This window comes from Nicotiana sylvestris, chromosome 4 (genome assembly GCF_000393655.2).
Source record: "Nicotiana sylvestris chromosome 4, ASM39365v2, whole genome shotgun sequence".
NCBI classification, from domain to species: Eukaryota; Viridiplantae; Streptophyta; class Magnoliopsida; order Solanales; family Solanaceae; genus Nicotiana; species Nicotiana sylvestris.
The window spans coordinates 179365099-179380816 of NC_091060.1; positions in this window are offsets into that span (position 1 = coordinate 179365099).

Below are 15718 nucleotides of genomic sequence, written 5' to 3' on the forward strand. Positions count from 1 at the left end.
TTTTAAACGATGTTCACATTCTTTTAAAAATATAATAATAAAAGCGGTAAAGAGTTAAAACTTTCACATAAGTTCATATTTGTATAAAAATCAGATAATCAAGCCGAATATGACAGTTGAGCGACCGTGCTAGAACCACGGAATTCGGGAATGCCTAACACCTTCTCCCGGGTTAACAAAATTCCTTATCCGGATTTCTGGTACGCAGACTGTAATATGGAGTCATTCTTTTCCTCGATTCGAGATTAAAATTGGTGACTTGGGACACCCTAAATCTCCCAAGTGGCGACTCTAAAATAAATAAATAAATCCCGTTTCGATTGTCCTTTAATTGGAAAAAATTCCCTTGTACCTTCGCGGGGACGGAAAAAGGAGGTGTGACAGCTCTGGCGACTCTGCTGGGGAAAAAACCCAGAACCACTGGTTCAGGGTTAAAAATTCGAGCTTATATAAATTGTTTTATTTGGTTTTATCTGATTTTGTTACATGTTTTGGCTCAATGTGCTAATTGGTTGCCTTTTACCGCTTTGATATTACATGAACTGTACATAAGCTGTGCCGAAACCCATCTTCTCTCTGAGTCTTCTGAATCATGAAGAAGGGTGTACTTCGTACGACTTCTTTTCTGTATAGTGTCAAATCCCAATTTAGAACGAGGTTCGGATAAGTAGCTAAGCCGGTGAAGCTTCTGTATTCCCGGTACGCTGCCCCCCCTCGGCTCGAGCTGTCCGCTTGGGTAAGCCAGGTCTAGAACAAACACCCAGGTTCTGAACCTAGTATAACAAAGCCACATGCCGGATCCCTAGAAGGAACGCTTATTTGCATCATGCGCATTTGACTTAGGGGACTCAACACAGGGGTTGAGTCCGTCTAGGACTAGCAACCTGAAGTGAAAAGACCATACTGTTGCATACTGTGTGCTTTATGCATTTACTTGTTTCGGACTTGCATGTTGACCGGCTTTGAAAAATCGGGAATATTGGAAAATTGCGAAAAAGGGAAGTAACTATGTAGAGAGTTAATTGCCTATTTTAGAAAAAAAAAGAAAAAAAAAACCAATGCCCCAAATACTGGAGAAATTTTGGGAAAAATAAAAAAAATATATATATTTTTTATATAGTTTGTTTTACTCAAAAAAGCAAAAGAAAAAATAGAAAAGAGTCTCTTATTTTTAGGTTGAAGAATAAGTTTCATTTTGTTGAAACGAAAAAAAATCTTCACTTTGTTTTGTTTTCAAAATGAAAAAAAATAGAAAAGGAAAATAGTTTGTCTTGCCATGAAAAATGAAAAAAAAAGGGTCTTATTTTTTTAAAATAGTTTTTTTTTATGAAAACGCCCAAAATCGAAAAGGAAAAGAGTCGTGCTTTGAAAGTGGGTTTGATATTTGTTGCCAAAAATGAATAAAAAAAAAGAGTTTAAAATAGTTTATGTTAATGGCCCGAACTACGCGGGTTTGATTCTCACCGGATGTGAGATACGTAGGCAACCCTCATCGGGTCCAACCCCTTTTTGCTAAAATAGCCAAAACCAATAAATAAATAAAAAACGTGTCAAAATTTTAATTTTGTCATAAATAAGTCAGGCGGTGTCCAACCTCCCCTTTTGCTAAAAAAAATATTAGCCAAATAAAAATATGTCAAATTTTAATTTTGTCATAAAGAAGTCGGGTGACGCTGTTTTATCAAGACATAGCCTAATGTTCCCGAAAGGGACGCCAGGAAGGCTGACTTTGCATAAACAGCCACATTTGGGTCATTTTTTAAGATTTGGTCCGGTTGACCCACACAGCCTTAAAAATCTTCGTCCCCGAGGCGTTGAAAGGCCGTGTTTGCAATGTGGAATTTTCTATTTTTGAAAAATGATAAAAAGAGTCATAAATAAGTCAGGGTGATGCTGTTTTTGTCAAAAATAACCGAATGTTCCCGAAAGGGACGCCGGAAGGCTGACTTTGCATAAACAGCCACCTTTTGGGTCATGTTTAGGATTTTGGTCCAGTTGACCCACACAACCTTAAAATATCTTTGTCCCCGAGGCGCTGAAGGGTCGTGTTTGCAACACCAGGTTTTTATTGTAATTTGAAGGAAAAAAAACAAAGAGTCAGCGGTCAGGTGAATACCGTTTGGATTTTTGGTCAAAATAAGTCGAGCCAGCTTCGGCCGCGTCTTAAACCGTTCTTGCCGAAATAGCCTTAGAGTATCTTTCAGTTGTCGAAAGGCTATTTTCGTAAAAGAACGGACAAGTTTGTAAAGTGTCAAAATAATCCTCCCCGGCCTCAAAATTCATGTGAGATTTGGAAGGGGCCACATTTGCAAAAATAGCCGTTTGGTTGCATTTGTCAAACGGGGAAAGGAAGCTGGCCTTTTTTGTTTTGAGAGTATAAATCTTTAATTAGAATATGTGGGTTGTTTGATTTTCGAGTTTGTAGGTCATCTTCAAACCTTTGAAACCCAGTTTATTTTAATATGAAAATTGAAAAAAAATGATTAGTATTGTTTATCTTTTATTGGTCCGAACTACGCAAGGTCTGATTCATGCGGGGTCATGATACGTAGGCAATCTCCATAAGATTCGACCACGACAAAAAAAAATGAAAAAGACTGGAAAAAAAAGAATGAAAAAAAAGAATGAAAAAAAAAGAATGAAAAAAAAGAAGAAAAAAAGGGAAAAAAGATGTTGAGGACCGACTGAGTCCATTCTAACCTGTTTTGTTTTGAAGCGCGAAGAAAGTTAAGGTGGTTGGTTTGTGGCAAGCCGGACAATGACACCCAGAATATCGCGCGGAATCCTTTACCTGCACATCATGATACACACTTTGCAGGGATCAGGCCTGATGACATAAGCACTCGAATCCTATTGGGGAATTGTTGACTAAGGTTGATGATATCGAAGTTGGCAATGGTCTGGACAATACTGATGTGAAGCTCAGTGGCTAAGATGCCAATTTTGATAAAGTGGGAGGACGCTCCGTTCCTTGGTTAGCAAGAGAGAAGCTTGTGGTGGCTTATTTTGTTGTCATTTCTGTTGTCCGGATTATTCTTAGGGTTGTAATCCGAATATTGTCTTGTGTCAAACCTTCTTATCTTTCCATTTTGTCATATCAGTTTGTTTAAGTTTTGTCCAGGCTATTTTAGAATTTTATTCTGGTTTGTTTCATTTGTTTTGTTATTCAAACCATTTCACCGGTAATCTAATGCAAAATTTGGTCTTTTATTATTTCCCGTCATCTTTTGTTTGGTCCTTTTATCATTTTTTTTCTAGCGCTGATTCTGGTGACATGACATGCGCACACAATTTGGACCTGATCTTAAAAGATAATCATAAAACCATTGGGAGGTGATCAGAACATTTAAACGGAATAAAGATGGTTTGAGATTATTCAGAGCTCGAGTCATGTGGAACTAGGGCAAGTAAAACACAAAGAAAACCGTTTAAAAGCAAGATTCGCCAAATTGGCATGAGGGTCGTTCATGATAATAAGAGTGAGAGTGTCGCCCAACGGTGCTTTAGAAATGACAAATGAGAAAGCAAATGTTAAATATAATTATCAAGTCCAGTACCATCAAAAGAGGCTACAAATCTTTGTTTAAATTGTGTTGTTTACACTTGGCATGTTTTGAAAACTGGAATGACGAAGGCATTTTGTTCTGCTACCTAAACACTTTATCCTTCGTTAACCCTTTGGGCCTTATTTGTTTTCTTTCATACCCCTCTTTCGGAATCAGTAGCAAAGAGTAGAAACACAAACATAAAAAGATAAGAAAAGAAAAAAAAACACAAAAAAGAAAAAGAAAAAAAATCAACAAAAACGAAAAAAAAATGATGAAAAGAAAAGAGAAAAATGATAACAAAAAAACAAAAGAAAGTCAGAAGAAAACAGAGGAATTGGGAACTACGTTCGACCTGATTCCTCAAAGAGGATACGTAGGCGCCTCACGGCTCGGTCATGGTGTAATAAAAATTAAAAAAAATTAATTAAATAATCCCCAAGCAAGAAATTGAGCCTTTAATACCCTTTCTTTCTAGCCTGTCCAAAAACCCACATTACGGTCTAAAGAAAGACCTTCTGATCAGTCTGCAAAAGGCGCCAAGTCAGACAAATGAGAGTTTTACCAGTGAACAAAACACTCTGTTCCACAGCAGAAAGGACTCTAATCCCCAGCCGAAAGAGTCATATCGGCAACACTCCAAATCCCCAGCTGTAAAGTGATACAACTAAGAGAGTCTTATCGGTGAAAATCTTCACGGACACCATAAGACGATGAGAGCTGAGAAAAAAAAAAACCAAAATAAGAGAGGCTTGATAGTGAAAACCTTTTGGGCACTACAAGTCGAATAAGATTGAGAATCAGATGGGGAATCGCCAAATGAAGATCTTGAAAGATGATTGACGGTAGAGGATAGGCCACATGCGCATGTCATGACCGTAAGAGTCGGTATCTATGTTTGATAGGTTTTTATTTATAGTTTCTCTTGTTAAAGAGTCATCTTTTTCTTTTGTCTTTTATTCGGTTCCCTTTTTGTTTATCTTTCTCCTTTCATAGAAAAATTCCCCAGTAGAGTCTGTTTTGTCAGAACAAGTGAGAAATGACTTCAAAATCTGCCATCAGCTTTCCAATTAGGCAAGACCAGATCTGATTAGAAGATCCAAATGGTCTAAGTCAGGAAGGAACAAGCGCGAGGCCAGTGTCAAGAAAGATATCCCTAGCAAAAGGGAATTGACAAAAGGATTGACGAGTGTCAAGAGGGATATCCCAGCCGAAATCAAAGGTTATTAAAACCTCAAGGCCGAGGCCGGTGGACAAAGCACGAAGAGCAGAGATATCCCCAGCAGAAAGGGATTATCCCCAGCAAATAATATCATCCCCAACAAGTTTTGGAACGCAGAGCAGAGAAGGAGAAAGGGAAAAAACCATCCCAGTAGGAGTATCACAACCAATCACCACATTTTAAACTAACAAATGCGGGGAAGTCAGGTCTCAAACTGGGGCAGAAAATTTTCCTTTCATTTAGAAAATTTTCTGGAAGTCAGGTACCCATTCGGGGAAGAATAAAGATAACACCAGTCTCAAGGGAAGTGGTCTTTGAACCAGTGTTGCCCCAACATAATAAGTTTCAATGGAGGAAGTTGTTTCCTAGCGGACAGAACAAAGGGATGAAACTTATGCTCAGAAAGAGCAAAAGGCCAGTATCATTCCCAACAGCCTTCCGAAGAGTGAAGCACTAGTTCTGAAGGAATCAGAATCCCCCAGCAGTGTTATCCTCGATAGCGTTATCCCCAGCATATAACATTTTATAACCCCAACAGGTAAGTAAATAATTCCCCAACAGTGTTATCCCCAGCAGTTTCGAGGAGTCCAACACAAGTTTGGTGAAAATCGGTATCCTTAGTGGCTCCTTTCGGGGAAAGGCAAAACGAGTTTTAAGGGAGGTAGTCTTCGAAGGAAGAAGCTATGCAAAAAAAAAAAAAAGAAAAAAAAAGAAGTCTTCGAAGGAAGAAAAAGAAAAAAAAAGGGAGAAAAAAAAGGGGAAGTAGTTTGCAGAGGAATGAAACATCCTACTTAAAAGGAGGTAATTTTGGAAGGAGTAAGATAACATATACTCAGCAGAGTTATCCTCAGCAGTGTTATCCCCAGCAGGGTTACTCAGCAGTTCGCAGTGTTATTCCCAGCGGACCATCGAGATGTAGAAGCATCCTCGACAGAGTTTCAACCAAGTTTCAAGAGGGTCGGACAACCCAGAGTGGGTAAGGAAGAAAAGGAAAATTCATCCCCAGCAAAATAATCCCCAGCAGTTTCGAGGGAAGACAACACAGGTAAGTAAATAATTCAGGAATAAGGAATGGTTTACCCATAGAAGAGGCATTCCTCCTAAGTTTATTTTTACCCATAGGAGACGCATTTCCTCCTAAGTTTGTTTTTACCCATAGGAGATGCATTTCCTCCTAAGTTTATTTTTTTACCCATAGGAGATGCATTTCCTCCTAAGTTTGTTTTTACCCATAGGAGATGCATTTACTCCTAAGTTTTTTTTACCCATAGGAGATGCATTTCCTCCTAAGTTTGTTTTTACCCATAGGAGAGGCATTTCCTCCTAAGTTTTTTTTATCCATAGGAGATGCATTTCCTCATAAGTTTGTTTTTACCCATAGGAGATGCATTTCCTCCTAAGTTTAATTTTACCCATAGGAGAGGCATGTCCTCCTAAGTTTAGTTTTACCCATAGGAGAGGCATTTCCTCCTAAGTTTTTTTTTTACCCATAGGAGATGCATTTCCTCCTAAGTTGTTGTTGAAATCAGGAGCCCGCCTGAAGAGAGGAATGACGTTTATTTTTAAAGTTGTTGTTGAAGTCAGGAGCCCGCCTGAAGAGAGGAAAGGCGTTTATTTTTCAAAGTTGTTGTTGAAATCAGGAGCCCGCCTAAAGAGAGGAAAGACGTTTTATTTTTAAAAGTTGTTGAAATCTCGCCAACCTAAAGAAAGGAATGACATTTTATTTTAAAAGTTGTTTGTTTGAAGTCAGGAGCCCGCCTGAAGAGAGTAATGTCGTTTATTTTCAAAATTGTTGTTGAAGTCAGGAGCCCGCCTGAAGAGAGGAATGGCGTTTTATTTTTAAAGTTGTTTAAATCTCGCCAACCTAAAGAAAGGAATGACATTTTATTTTTCAAAGTTGTTGAAGTCGGGAGCCCGCCTGAAGAGAGGAATGGCGTTTATTTTCAAAATTGTTTGTTGAAGTCAGGAGCCCACCTGAAGAGAGGAATGGCATTTTTATTTTAAAGTTGTTTGTGGAAGTCAGAAGCCCGTCTAAAGAGAGGAATGACATTTATTTTTAAAGTTGTTGTTGAAATCAGGAGCCCGCCTGAAGAGAGGAATGACGTTTATTTTTAAAGTTGTTGTTGAAGTCAGGAGCCCGCCTGAAGAGAGGAATGACGTTTTATTTTTAAAAGTTGTTGAAATCTCGCCAACCTAAAGAAAGGAATGACATTTTATTTTTAAAGATGTTGTTGAAGTCAGGAGCCCGCCTGAAGAGAGGAATGGCATTTTATTTTTAAAAGTTGTTGAAATTTCGCCAGCCTAAAGAAAGGAATGACATTTTCATTTCAAGTGTTGAAGTTGGGAACCCGCCCATAGAACAGAGGAATACATTTCAGTCTTTTTATTTCAAGTGTTGAAGTTGGGAGCCCGCCCATATAACAGAGGAATATATTTCAGTCTTTTCATTTCAAGTGTTGAAGTTGGGAGCCCGCCCATATAACAGAGGAATACATTTCAGTCTTTTCATTTCAAGTGTTGAAGTTGGGAGCCCTCCCATAGAACAGAGGAATACATTTCAGTCTTTTCATTTCAAGCGTTGAAGTTGGGAGCCCGCCCATAGAACAGAGGAATACATTTCAGTCTTTTCATTTCAAATGTTGAAGTTGGGAGCCCGCCCATAGAACAGAGGAATACATTTTAATATTACTTTTCAAGTATTGAAGTTGGGAGCCCGCCCATAGAACAGAGGAATACATTTCAGTCTTTTCATTTCAAGTGTTGAAGTTGGGAGCCCGCCCATAGAACAGAGGAATACATTTCAGTATTATATTTCAAGTGTTGAAGTTGGGAGCCCGCCCATAGAACAGAGGAATACATTTCAGTCTTTTCATTTCAAGCGTTGAAGTTGGGAGCCCGCCCATAGAACAGAGGAATACATTCAGTCTTTTCATTTCAAGTGTTGAAGTTGGGAGTCCGCCCATAAGAACAGAGGAATACATTTCAGTCTTTTCATTTCAAGCGTTGAAGTTGGGAGCCCGCCCATATAACAGAGGAATACATTTCAGTATTACTTTTCAAGTATTGAAGTTGGGAGCCCGCCCATAAGAACAGAGGAATACATTTCAGTCTTTACTTTTCAAGTGTTGAAGTTGGGAGCCCGCCCATACAACAGAGGAATACATTTCAAGATCAAGTCAGAAGGCAGTAAAGTAGAAGGTTACAACAGGAATCCCCAGCAGGAAACAATAAAAATCCCCAGCACCGGGAAGTAGAAGGTTGCAACAAGAGGTCCCTGCACAAAATCAAGCACATGTGTCAAAAGGAAGAAAAAACGCATCTTGAAAGAAGTGGCATGTGAACATTAAATCATGCCCAGCATAACAAATCTGATGAAGAGAGTTGTATCCCTAGGGGAACCGCCGAAAAGCTTAATGAAGAAAGCCATGTCCCCAGCGGACCGAACAAAATTATGAAAACTGGTATTCAGAGAAGCAAAGGGCCGAAAGTCTCGGAAGAAAAGCACCGGAAGAAACGCAAGCGGACAAGAAAGCAAGGCAACAAGAACAAGTTGCAGTCTAGCCTAGCTTCTTGTTTTCTTTTAAGCACGGTGTAACAAGGAGATCGGTAAGCAGTGGTAATAGCATGCAACATCAGTAACATTGCACTACCATGGTAGTCCCAGCTACCAAAACTTCCCGAACTACATTGACCTGATTCCTGTTTTAGCCCAGGATATGTAGGAAACCTCTGAAGCAAAGGTTCGGTCAAATCTTTTTCAAAAAATGCTTCACACGGAGTACTCAGATGGGCAAAAAATTGCTCACTTTATTTTGCACGAAAACCCTTCGTGTCTTCGAGCAAAGAGGGGCAGCTGTAAGCACGTGATTTTTGCCTTATATGAGAATTACTCCCAAAAAATTCAAAATAAAATGATTTTTATTTTGGTGTGCAATTTTTGTGGTATTTTTGTGTAATTATTTGTATATTTGTCTGTGCATGTTTATTTGTTAAATTAATAAAAATATAAAAATATGTCGCATTTTGCATGTAGGATTTAATCCTACAATTGTTGGTAATTAAGTTTGTTTTACAAAAAATTAAAATCACAAAAATAGGCATCTTTTGCATTTTTAGCATTTAATGTCCAATTGGACAATTTCATGCTTAATTATTACTTAATTGTGTGTTAATTGTTATTGGGAGTTAATTTGCGCTTTCATAACTTAATTTAGTTCTATATGATAATTTAAGCATTTTTAGAATTTAGTTTTAGAAAAATAAAAGAAGAAAAGAGAGCAAAAAATAAAGAAAATCGGAATTGGGCTCAAATTTAAGTCATAGGCCCAAAGAGACCCAATCTTCCAAAACGACCCAGTCCATTTCGAACTGGGTCGACCCAGTTCATAACCCAAAAGACCCAAACCCCTTTTTTCTTTCATTTTTTATAAAACAAAACAAAACAAAAAAAAAACCAAGAAAAACCCTAAAAACTAACCATCCGCCCCCCCTCTTTTCTTCTTCCTCTCTTTCTCCTCCTACCCCAAGCTCCTCCCATGGCAGCCCTTCCCCCTCACACCCCTGCCCCCCTCACGTCAACACACACACACAACACAACCACCCTCACCCCCGCGACATCCCCTCGCTGCCATGGCTGCGTTTTTCAAGTTCGTCGAGCAACTTCTCCGCCACCATTGCTGCCCGTAGTTGCTTCTCCTCCTGCTGCTGCGTTTTCTTCTTCTCCGACACTGTTGCTGCTGTGTTTTTTCATCCTTCATGTTGCTGCTGCATCGTCCAAACAAACCACCACAACTGCTGCCCGCCGCGTCCAGCCATGGACGAGCTTCATCGAGCTCGAACTCGAGCTCCCATGGCTGCCGCTGCATCTTCTCCGACACTGCTGCTGCTACTGTTCCGTGCTGCTGCTGCTGCTCCGTCGAGCTCCACCAGCAGTGTCACCACTGCATTACGACTGCCATGGCTACGTCTTCTTCGTCGCGTTGCGGATGCTCCCCCATCGCTGCTATGGCAGCTCCTTCGCGGGTTGCTGTTGCGTTCTTCTTCTCCATAAGCTGCTGCTCCTGTGCTGCTACTATTTCAGCAGCATGGCAGCAGCATGCTGCTGTTGCTTCAGCTCTCGTCGTCGCCAAACACCCCTCCAGCGAAGCTTCGTCCATTATTTAAGTTTCCGGGCAGATTCGAGTGATTTTGGTGCGATAATCGTTTCCGGACAGATTTGTTTTCATTCAAGTTCATCGTCGCTTCGATCTGGTTAGTAGGTTCGAGTTTCATGTTTTCCGTATTTTGTTTTGATATTTTCGGATTTAAAATCGGTAAATGTTCGATTCTTGTTTTGTTCATGTATATCGTTGAATTAACTTTCTAGTTTGTTCATATGTTTTGTTGAATTAATTCATGTGTTTGTTCACGTATTTTGTTGATTGAATTATTGTTTTTCAGTTTGTTTCATGTGTTTTTATTTATTTTTGTAAAAAGAAATTGTTAGTTTAATTTTAATATTGTTAGATTCAAAAAGAAAATTCCTAGTTTAATTTTAATGTTGTTAGATTCAAAAAAGAAATTGTTAGTTTAATTTTAATGTTGTTAGATTCAAAAAGAAAATTGCTAGTTTAATTTTAATGTTGTTAGATTCAAAAAAAGAAATTGTTAGTTTAATTTTAATGTGGTTAGATTCAAGTTGAAATTCAATCAATTATTTCTTCTTCGGTTTATTTTTATTTGTTTAAAAGAATTTAGTTGTAATATAGAAATATGTTAGTTTAATCACTTAAATCATCCATTTTTGTTGTTTAATATAGATTTAATTCGTGTTCATTTTATTTGAAATTCGTTTTTAATTCAGTGATTTAATGTGAGTTTATGTTTTGGTTTTTAATTTTTTGATTTAGTTTGAATCATATATCTTTGTTGTAATTTTGTTGAATTTAATTTGAAGATCAATTGATTATTTGAGTTTAGAGTTTCAATCTGTTTATTTATTTTGTTTAAAGTTTAATTTGAATTTGAGTTCATGCTTTGAATATATTTGTTTGTTATTGTTGGTGAATCTGAAAATAGGTTTGTTGGGTAAAAACATTGTTCAGTCAAAATAATTCAAGTTGTTTCTTTGTTGTTCATCATATAGTTTGAGTTTATTCATAAAATCTGATTAGGAATTGGTTATAGCTGCTATATTTTGGTTAGAATTGATTAGTTGAACTTGTCATAGCTGACGGGGTAGATTGGTAAATTACAATGTTTTCAGGGTCAAAATGGTAATTTCAGTAAGGTCATAGGGGTATTTTTGGAATTAAATTTCTGAACAATTGTTTATTTTGAGTGCTCTGTCAATTAGGATTAAAATAATATTAAAATAATTAATAATGGGGGGACAAGATATAATGGTGGGGAATAAGATATTTGTTTAATGTAAGCATGGAGAACAAGACATAGTGGGATTGCGGGGCTCAAGAAAAGTTGTTTAAATAAATAATAATTGTATTTTTTTATGTAGTAGTGGGTTTGGTAGAAGAAAGTGGTTTTAATAATTGATTAAAGGGTTTGGGATGGGATATAAATAAGAAAGACTTGAATCAGATTTTAGGGAGACAGAATAAAAAGGGAAGAGAATACAGAAGAGAGAGAGAGATAGAGAAAAAAGAGAGTTGTATATTAAAGAGAGAGAAAATTCCGAAAATACTAAGATTCAGAAAATAAAAAGAAAAACATTCTGGAAATTCAAAAGAAGAATAGTATACACCCGATATACAATTTAAGTATTCTGATATACGGATTCAGAAATTAAGGGTTGAACATTAATTAGTCCTTCAAATCTGAAAAATTCCTTTGGCTTCTGTCCGTTGATTGTTGTCGGTGTTTTTTTGGGGATTTTCATCTTGATTTTAAAATCTGTCACTGGTTTCTCGTTCCTGGGTTGTTACGGTTTCTGGGTGTTGCTGTTGTTGTATGCTACTGAATTTCTGCTGATCTCCCTTTTCTTTTGCTTCCAATATCAGGTATACGACTGTAATACTAGCTATTGCAAGCTAATAATGTGGAAGCATGAATACATATGAAGAATGAAATTTTGAAGTTTTAATTTTGCTTTTTTCTTTGTTCCTTTTGTTGATTGTATTTAAGCTATTTCATGTATTACTGAATAATAATTGGAATAAGAAAAAATAACATAAGTTAGTCTTTAATGAATCGGTTTGGCAAAACGGGTTAATTCACTAGTTATGAAGGTTTCAAGATTATCAACAGTAGGTTAATCATGAACAAGTAGCTAAATTTAGCTAAGGCATGAATTTAAATTAAATTTCGTAAATTAGGCATTAAGGCATGATTTGAGTTCAAGCAAGATTAGAAGAACGTTTAAGTCTAATAAACTTTCTAATAAGCTTTAGTAATTATGGTTAAATCTAGTTTCAAATGGTTGTGAATAATTAATCTCAATAATTTTTTTATAACAATGCTGAGTTTTAATCTAGCTATATTTGATTCTTTTGAATATTAGTTGTCGAATTTTTATTTTATTTATAATTTCGAAATTTTGAGTAAAATTCCTTTTCATCAATATTTGTATTAATTTAGCAATTAGCATGCCATATTTTCTTAAAATAATAAAAAACTAGTAATTAATTAGGATTTTCTTTCTTTATTTTAGAGACTAATTTTAATAGAAAAATGTAGTCGCTTTAAGATTTGTCCATTTAAAATAAATGAGACGAGCCTCGCTTAATAAAATGTATAGATTGCAGGTCCCTCATAAAATGTATGTGTTAATTACTTAGAACTCGGGATCGGCCGCTTAGTGAATTTCACTGCCTTCCCCAAAGACAATAACGCGTTAGACTCTTTAGGCGCGATTTAATTAATCTTACCTTCTTAAACTCGGGTGCGCATTTCATGCGACCCAAATCCAAATCCCAAAACATTGAATAAAACTGTGTTCCGGATTGCGGGTGCATTTCATGTGACGCAATCCAAAGACATGTTTTTAAACGATGTTCACATTCTTTTAAAAATATAATAACAAAAGCGGTAAAGAGTTAAAACTTTCACATAAGTTTATATTTGTATAAAAATCAGATAATCAAGCCGAATATGACAGTTGAGCGACCGTGCTAGAACCACGGAACTCGGGAATGCCTAACACCTTCTCCCGGGTTAACAGAATTCCTTATCCGGATTTCTGGTACGCAGACTGTAATATGGAGTCATTCTTTTCCTCGATTCAGGATTAAAATTGGTGACTTGGGACACCCTAAATCTCCCAAGTGGCGACTCTGAAATAAATAAATAAATCCCGTTTCGATTGTCCTTTAATTGGAAAAAACTCCTACGCCCCTCGCGGGGGCGGAAAAAGAAGGTGTGACAGTCCCCAGAGTCCAAAACGAGTTTGTTGATGCATTAGCTACTTTATCATCCATGATCCAGTATCCAGATACAAATTTCATTGATCCCATCCCAGTAAAGATTCATGATCAGCCAGCTTATTGCTCCCATGTTGAGGAAGAAGCGGATGGAAAGCCATGGTTCCATGACATCAAGGAGTACTTGACAACAAAGGAATATCCAGAACTTGCCAACGCTACTCAGAAGCGCACACTTCATAGGTTATCCAACAACTTCTTTCACAGTGGAGGAATCCTGTACAGGAGGACTCCCGATTTGGGTTTACTAAGGTGTGTCGAAGCAAAAGAAGCATCCAGGCTATTAGACGAAGTGCATGCAGGGACCTGTGGGCCGCACATGAATGGTTTTGTGTTAGCAAAGAAGATACTCCGAGTAGGGTATTTTTGGATGACTATGGAAACAGACTGTATCCAGTATGTTTGCAAATGCCATCGCTGTCAGATACATGCAGATATGATAAAGGTGCCTCCAAACGAGCTTATTGCAACAAGCTCACCATGGCCATTCGCCGCTTGGGGAATGGATGTTATCGGACCTATCGAGCCTGCCGCATCAAATGGGCACAGGTTCATCTTAGTGGCAATCGATTATTTTACCAAATGGGTCGAAGCAGCATTATACAAGGCGGTCAGTAAGAAGGTTGTGGCAGATTTCGTCCGCGACCGCATTGTTTGTCGGTTCGGAATTCCGGAATCAATCATCACCAATAATGGTTCCAATATCAACAGCGACTTGATGAAAGCAATGTGTGAAACATTCAAGATCAAACACAAGAACTCTACAGCCTACAGGCCTCAGATGAATGAAGTTGTGGAGGCAGCCAACAAGAATATCAAGAAGATACTAAGGAAGATGGTCGAAAGGCACAGACAATGGCATGAGAAATTATCATTCGCCTTATTGGGATACCACACCACAGTCCGCACATCGACCGGAGCAACTCCCTGCATGCTGGTTTATGGTACAGAGGCGGTCATCATCTCCACCGAGGTAGAAATTCCCTCCTTAAGGATCATACAAGAAGCAGAGTTGGATGATGCAGAATGGGTAAAAGGACGCTACGAGCAGTTAGCCCTTATAGATGGGAAAAAGATGAATGCAGTTTGCCACGGTCAGTTGTATCAGAATAGAATGTCCAGAGCCTTCAACAAAAGAGTTAAGCCAAGGAAGTTTACACCGGGGCAGCTGGTGTTGAAGAAAATATTCCCACATCAAGATGAAGCCAAGGGGAAGTTCTCTCCCAATTGGCAGGGTCCGTACATGGTTCACCGGGTTCTAACTGGAGGAGCCCTTATTCTTGCAGAGATGGATGGAGAAGTCTGGCCGAAGCCAATCAATTCAGATGCAGTGAAACGATATTATGTGTAACCACTTATGATTCCCTTAATGATGTAATTTGAACTACGCCTAACCTGATTCCCGTTTAAGAGGGGATACGTAGGCAGCCCTATGGGTTCGGTCACAATTTAATAAAAATTCCATTTCCCCCCGCTATCGAAACTGGGGCAGAATTTTGAGGACCCTTAAAATTCCGAAGTTGATTTTAGTCCATGCATCGCCAGCCCAGTAAACTGGGGCAGAATTTTGAGGAGGACCCTCAAAATTCCGAAGATGATTTTTTAGTCATTCAGCACAGCCATCAGAAATGTCCGCTCAGCAAACTGGGGCAGAATTTTGAGGAGGACCCTCAAAATTCCGAAGCGAAAGAGGTTGCAATGTCCGGAACCACGTCGCAGTCGTTGGTTCATCTAAAGAAAACTATTTTTGATTATATACTTACGTTATATTTACTAAATCATGCATAACTATTATCCGGATTGCTGTTGTTTAGCGATGCTACCCCAATGACACACAATGTCAAGAGCCTGGGGAAGACGAACTAACCTTTTACCCTTACAGAACTCACGATTTTTCTTTGGATGCAGGCACTCAATTCGCAATATCATTAGATATATTTATGCACTCACACTTTCCCAAGAATGCAACTTCTCAGAACCATCAAGTGCCCGCAATTGCTATTCATACACAATCTCCCCAGCAGTCATATTATCATAATCGGCTATCAGCTAAGAGATCTTACTACTAATCATCCTTTTACATTCTTGCACTGCATAAGGCTACCTTTCTGCCTTCCGAGGTTAAGCTCTACCTCCATCATCATCTGCATAAGACTACTTTTCTGCCTTCCGAGGTTAAGCTCTACCTCCATCTGCATATCTTTGCATTGCATAAGGCTACTTTTCTGCCTTCCGAGGTTAAGCTCTACCTCCATCGTCATTTGCATAAGGCTACCTTTCTGCCTTCCGAGACTAAGCATTGTCTCCATCCTGCATTTCTCATCATTTTGCATAAGGCTACCTTTTTGCCTTCCGAGACTAAGCTCTACCTCCATCTGCATTTCCTGCATTGCATAAGGCTACCTTTCTGCCTTCCGAGACTAAGCATTGTCTCCATCTTGCATTTCCTTGCATTGCATAAGGCTACTTTTCTGCCTTCCGAGGTTAAGCTCTACCTCCATCTGCATTCTTGCACTGCATAAGGCTACTTTTCTGCC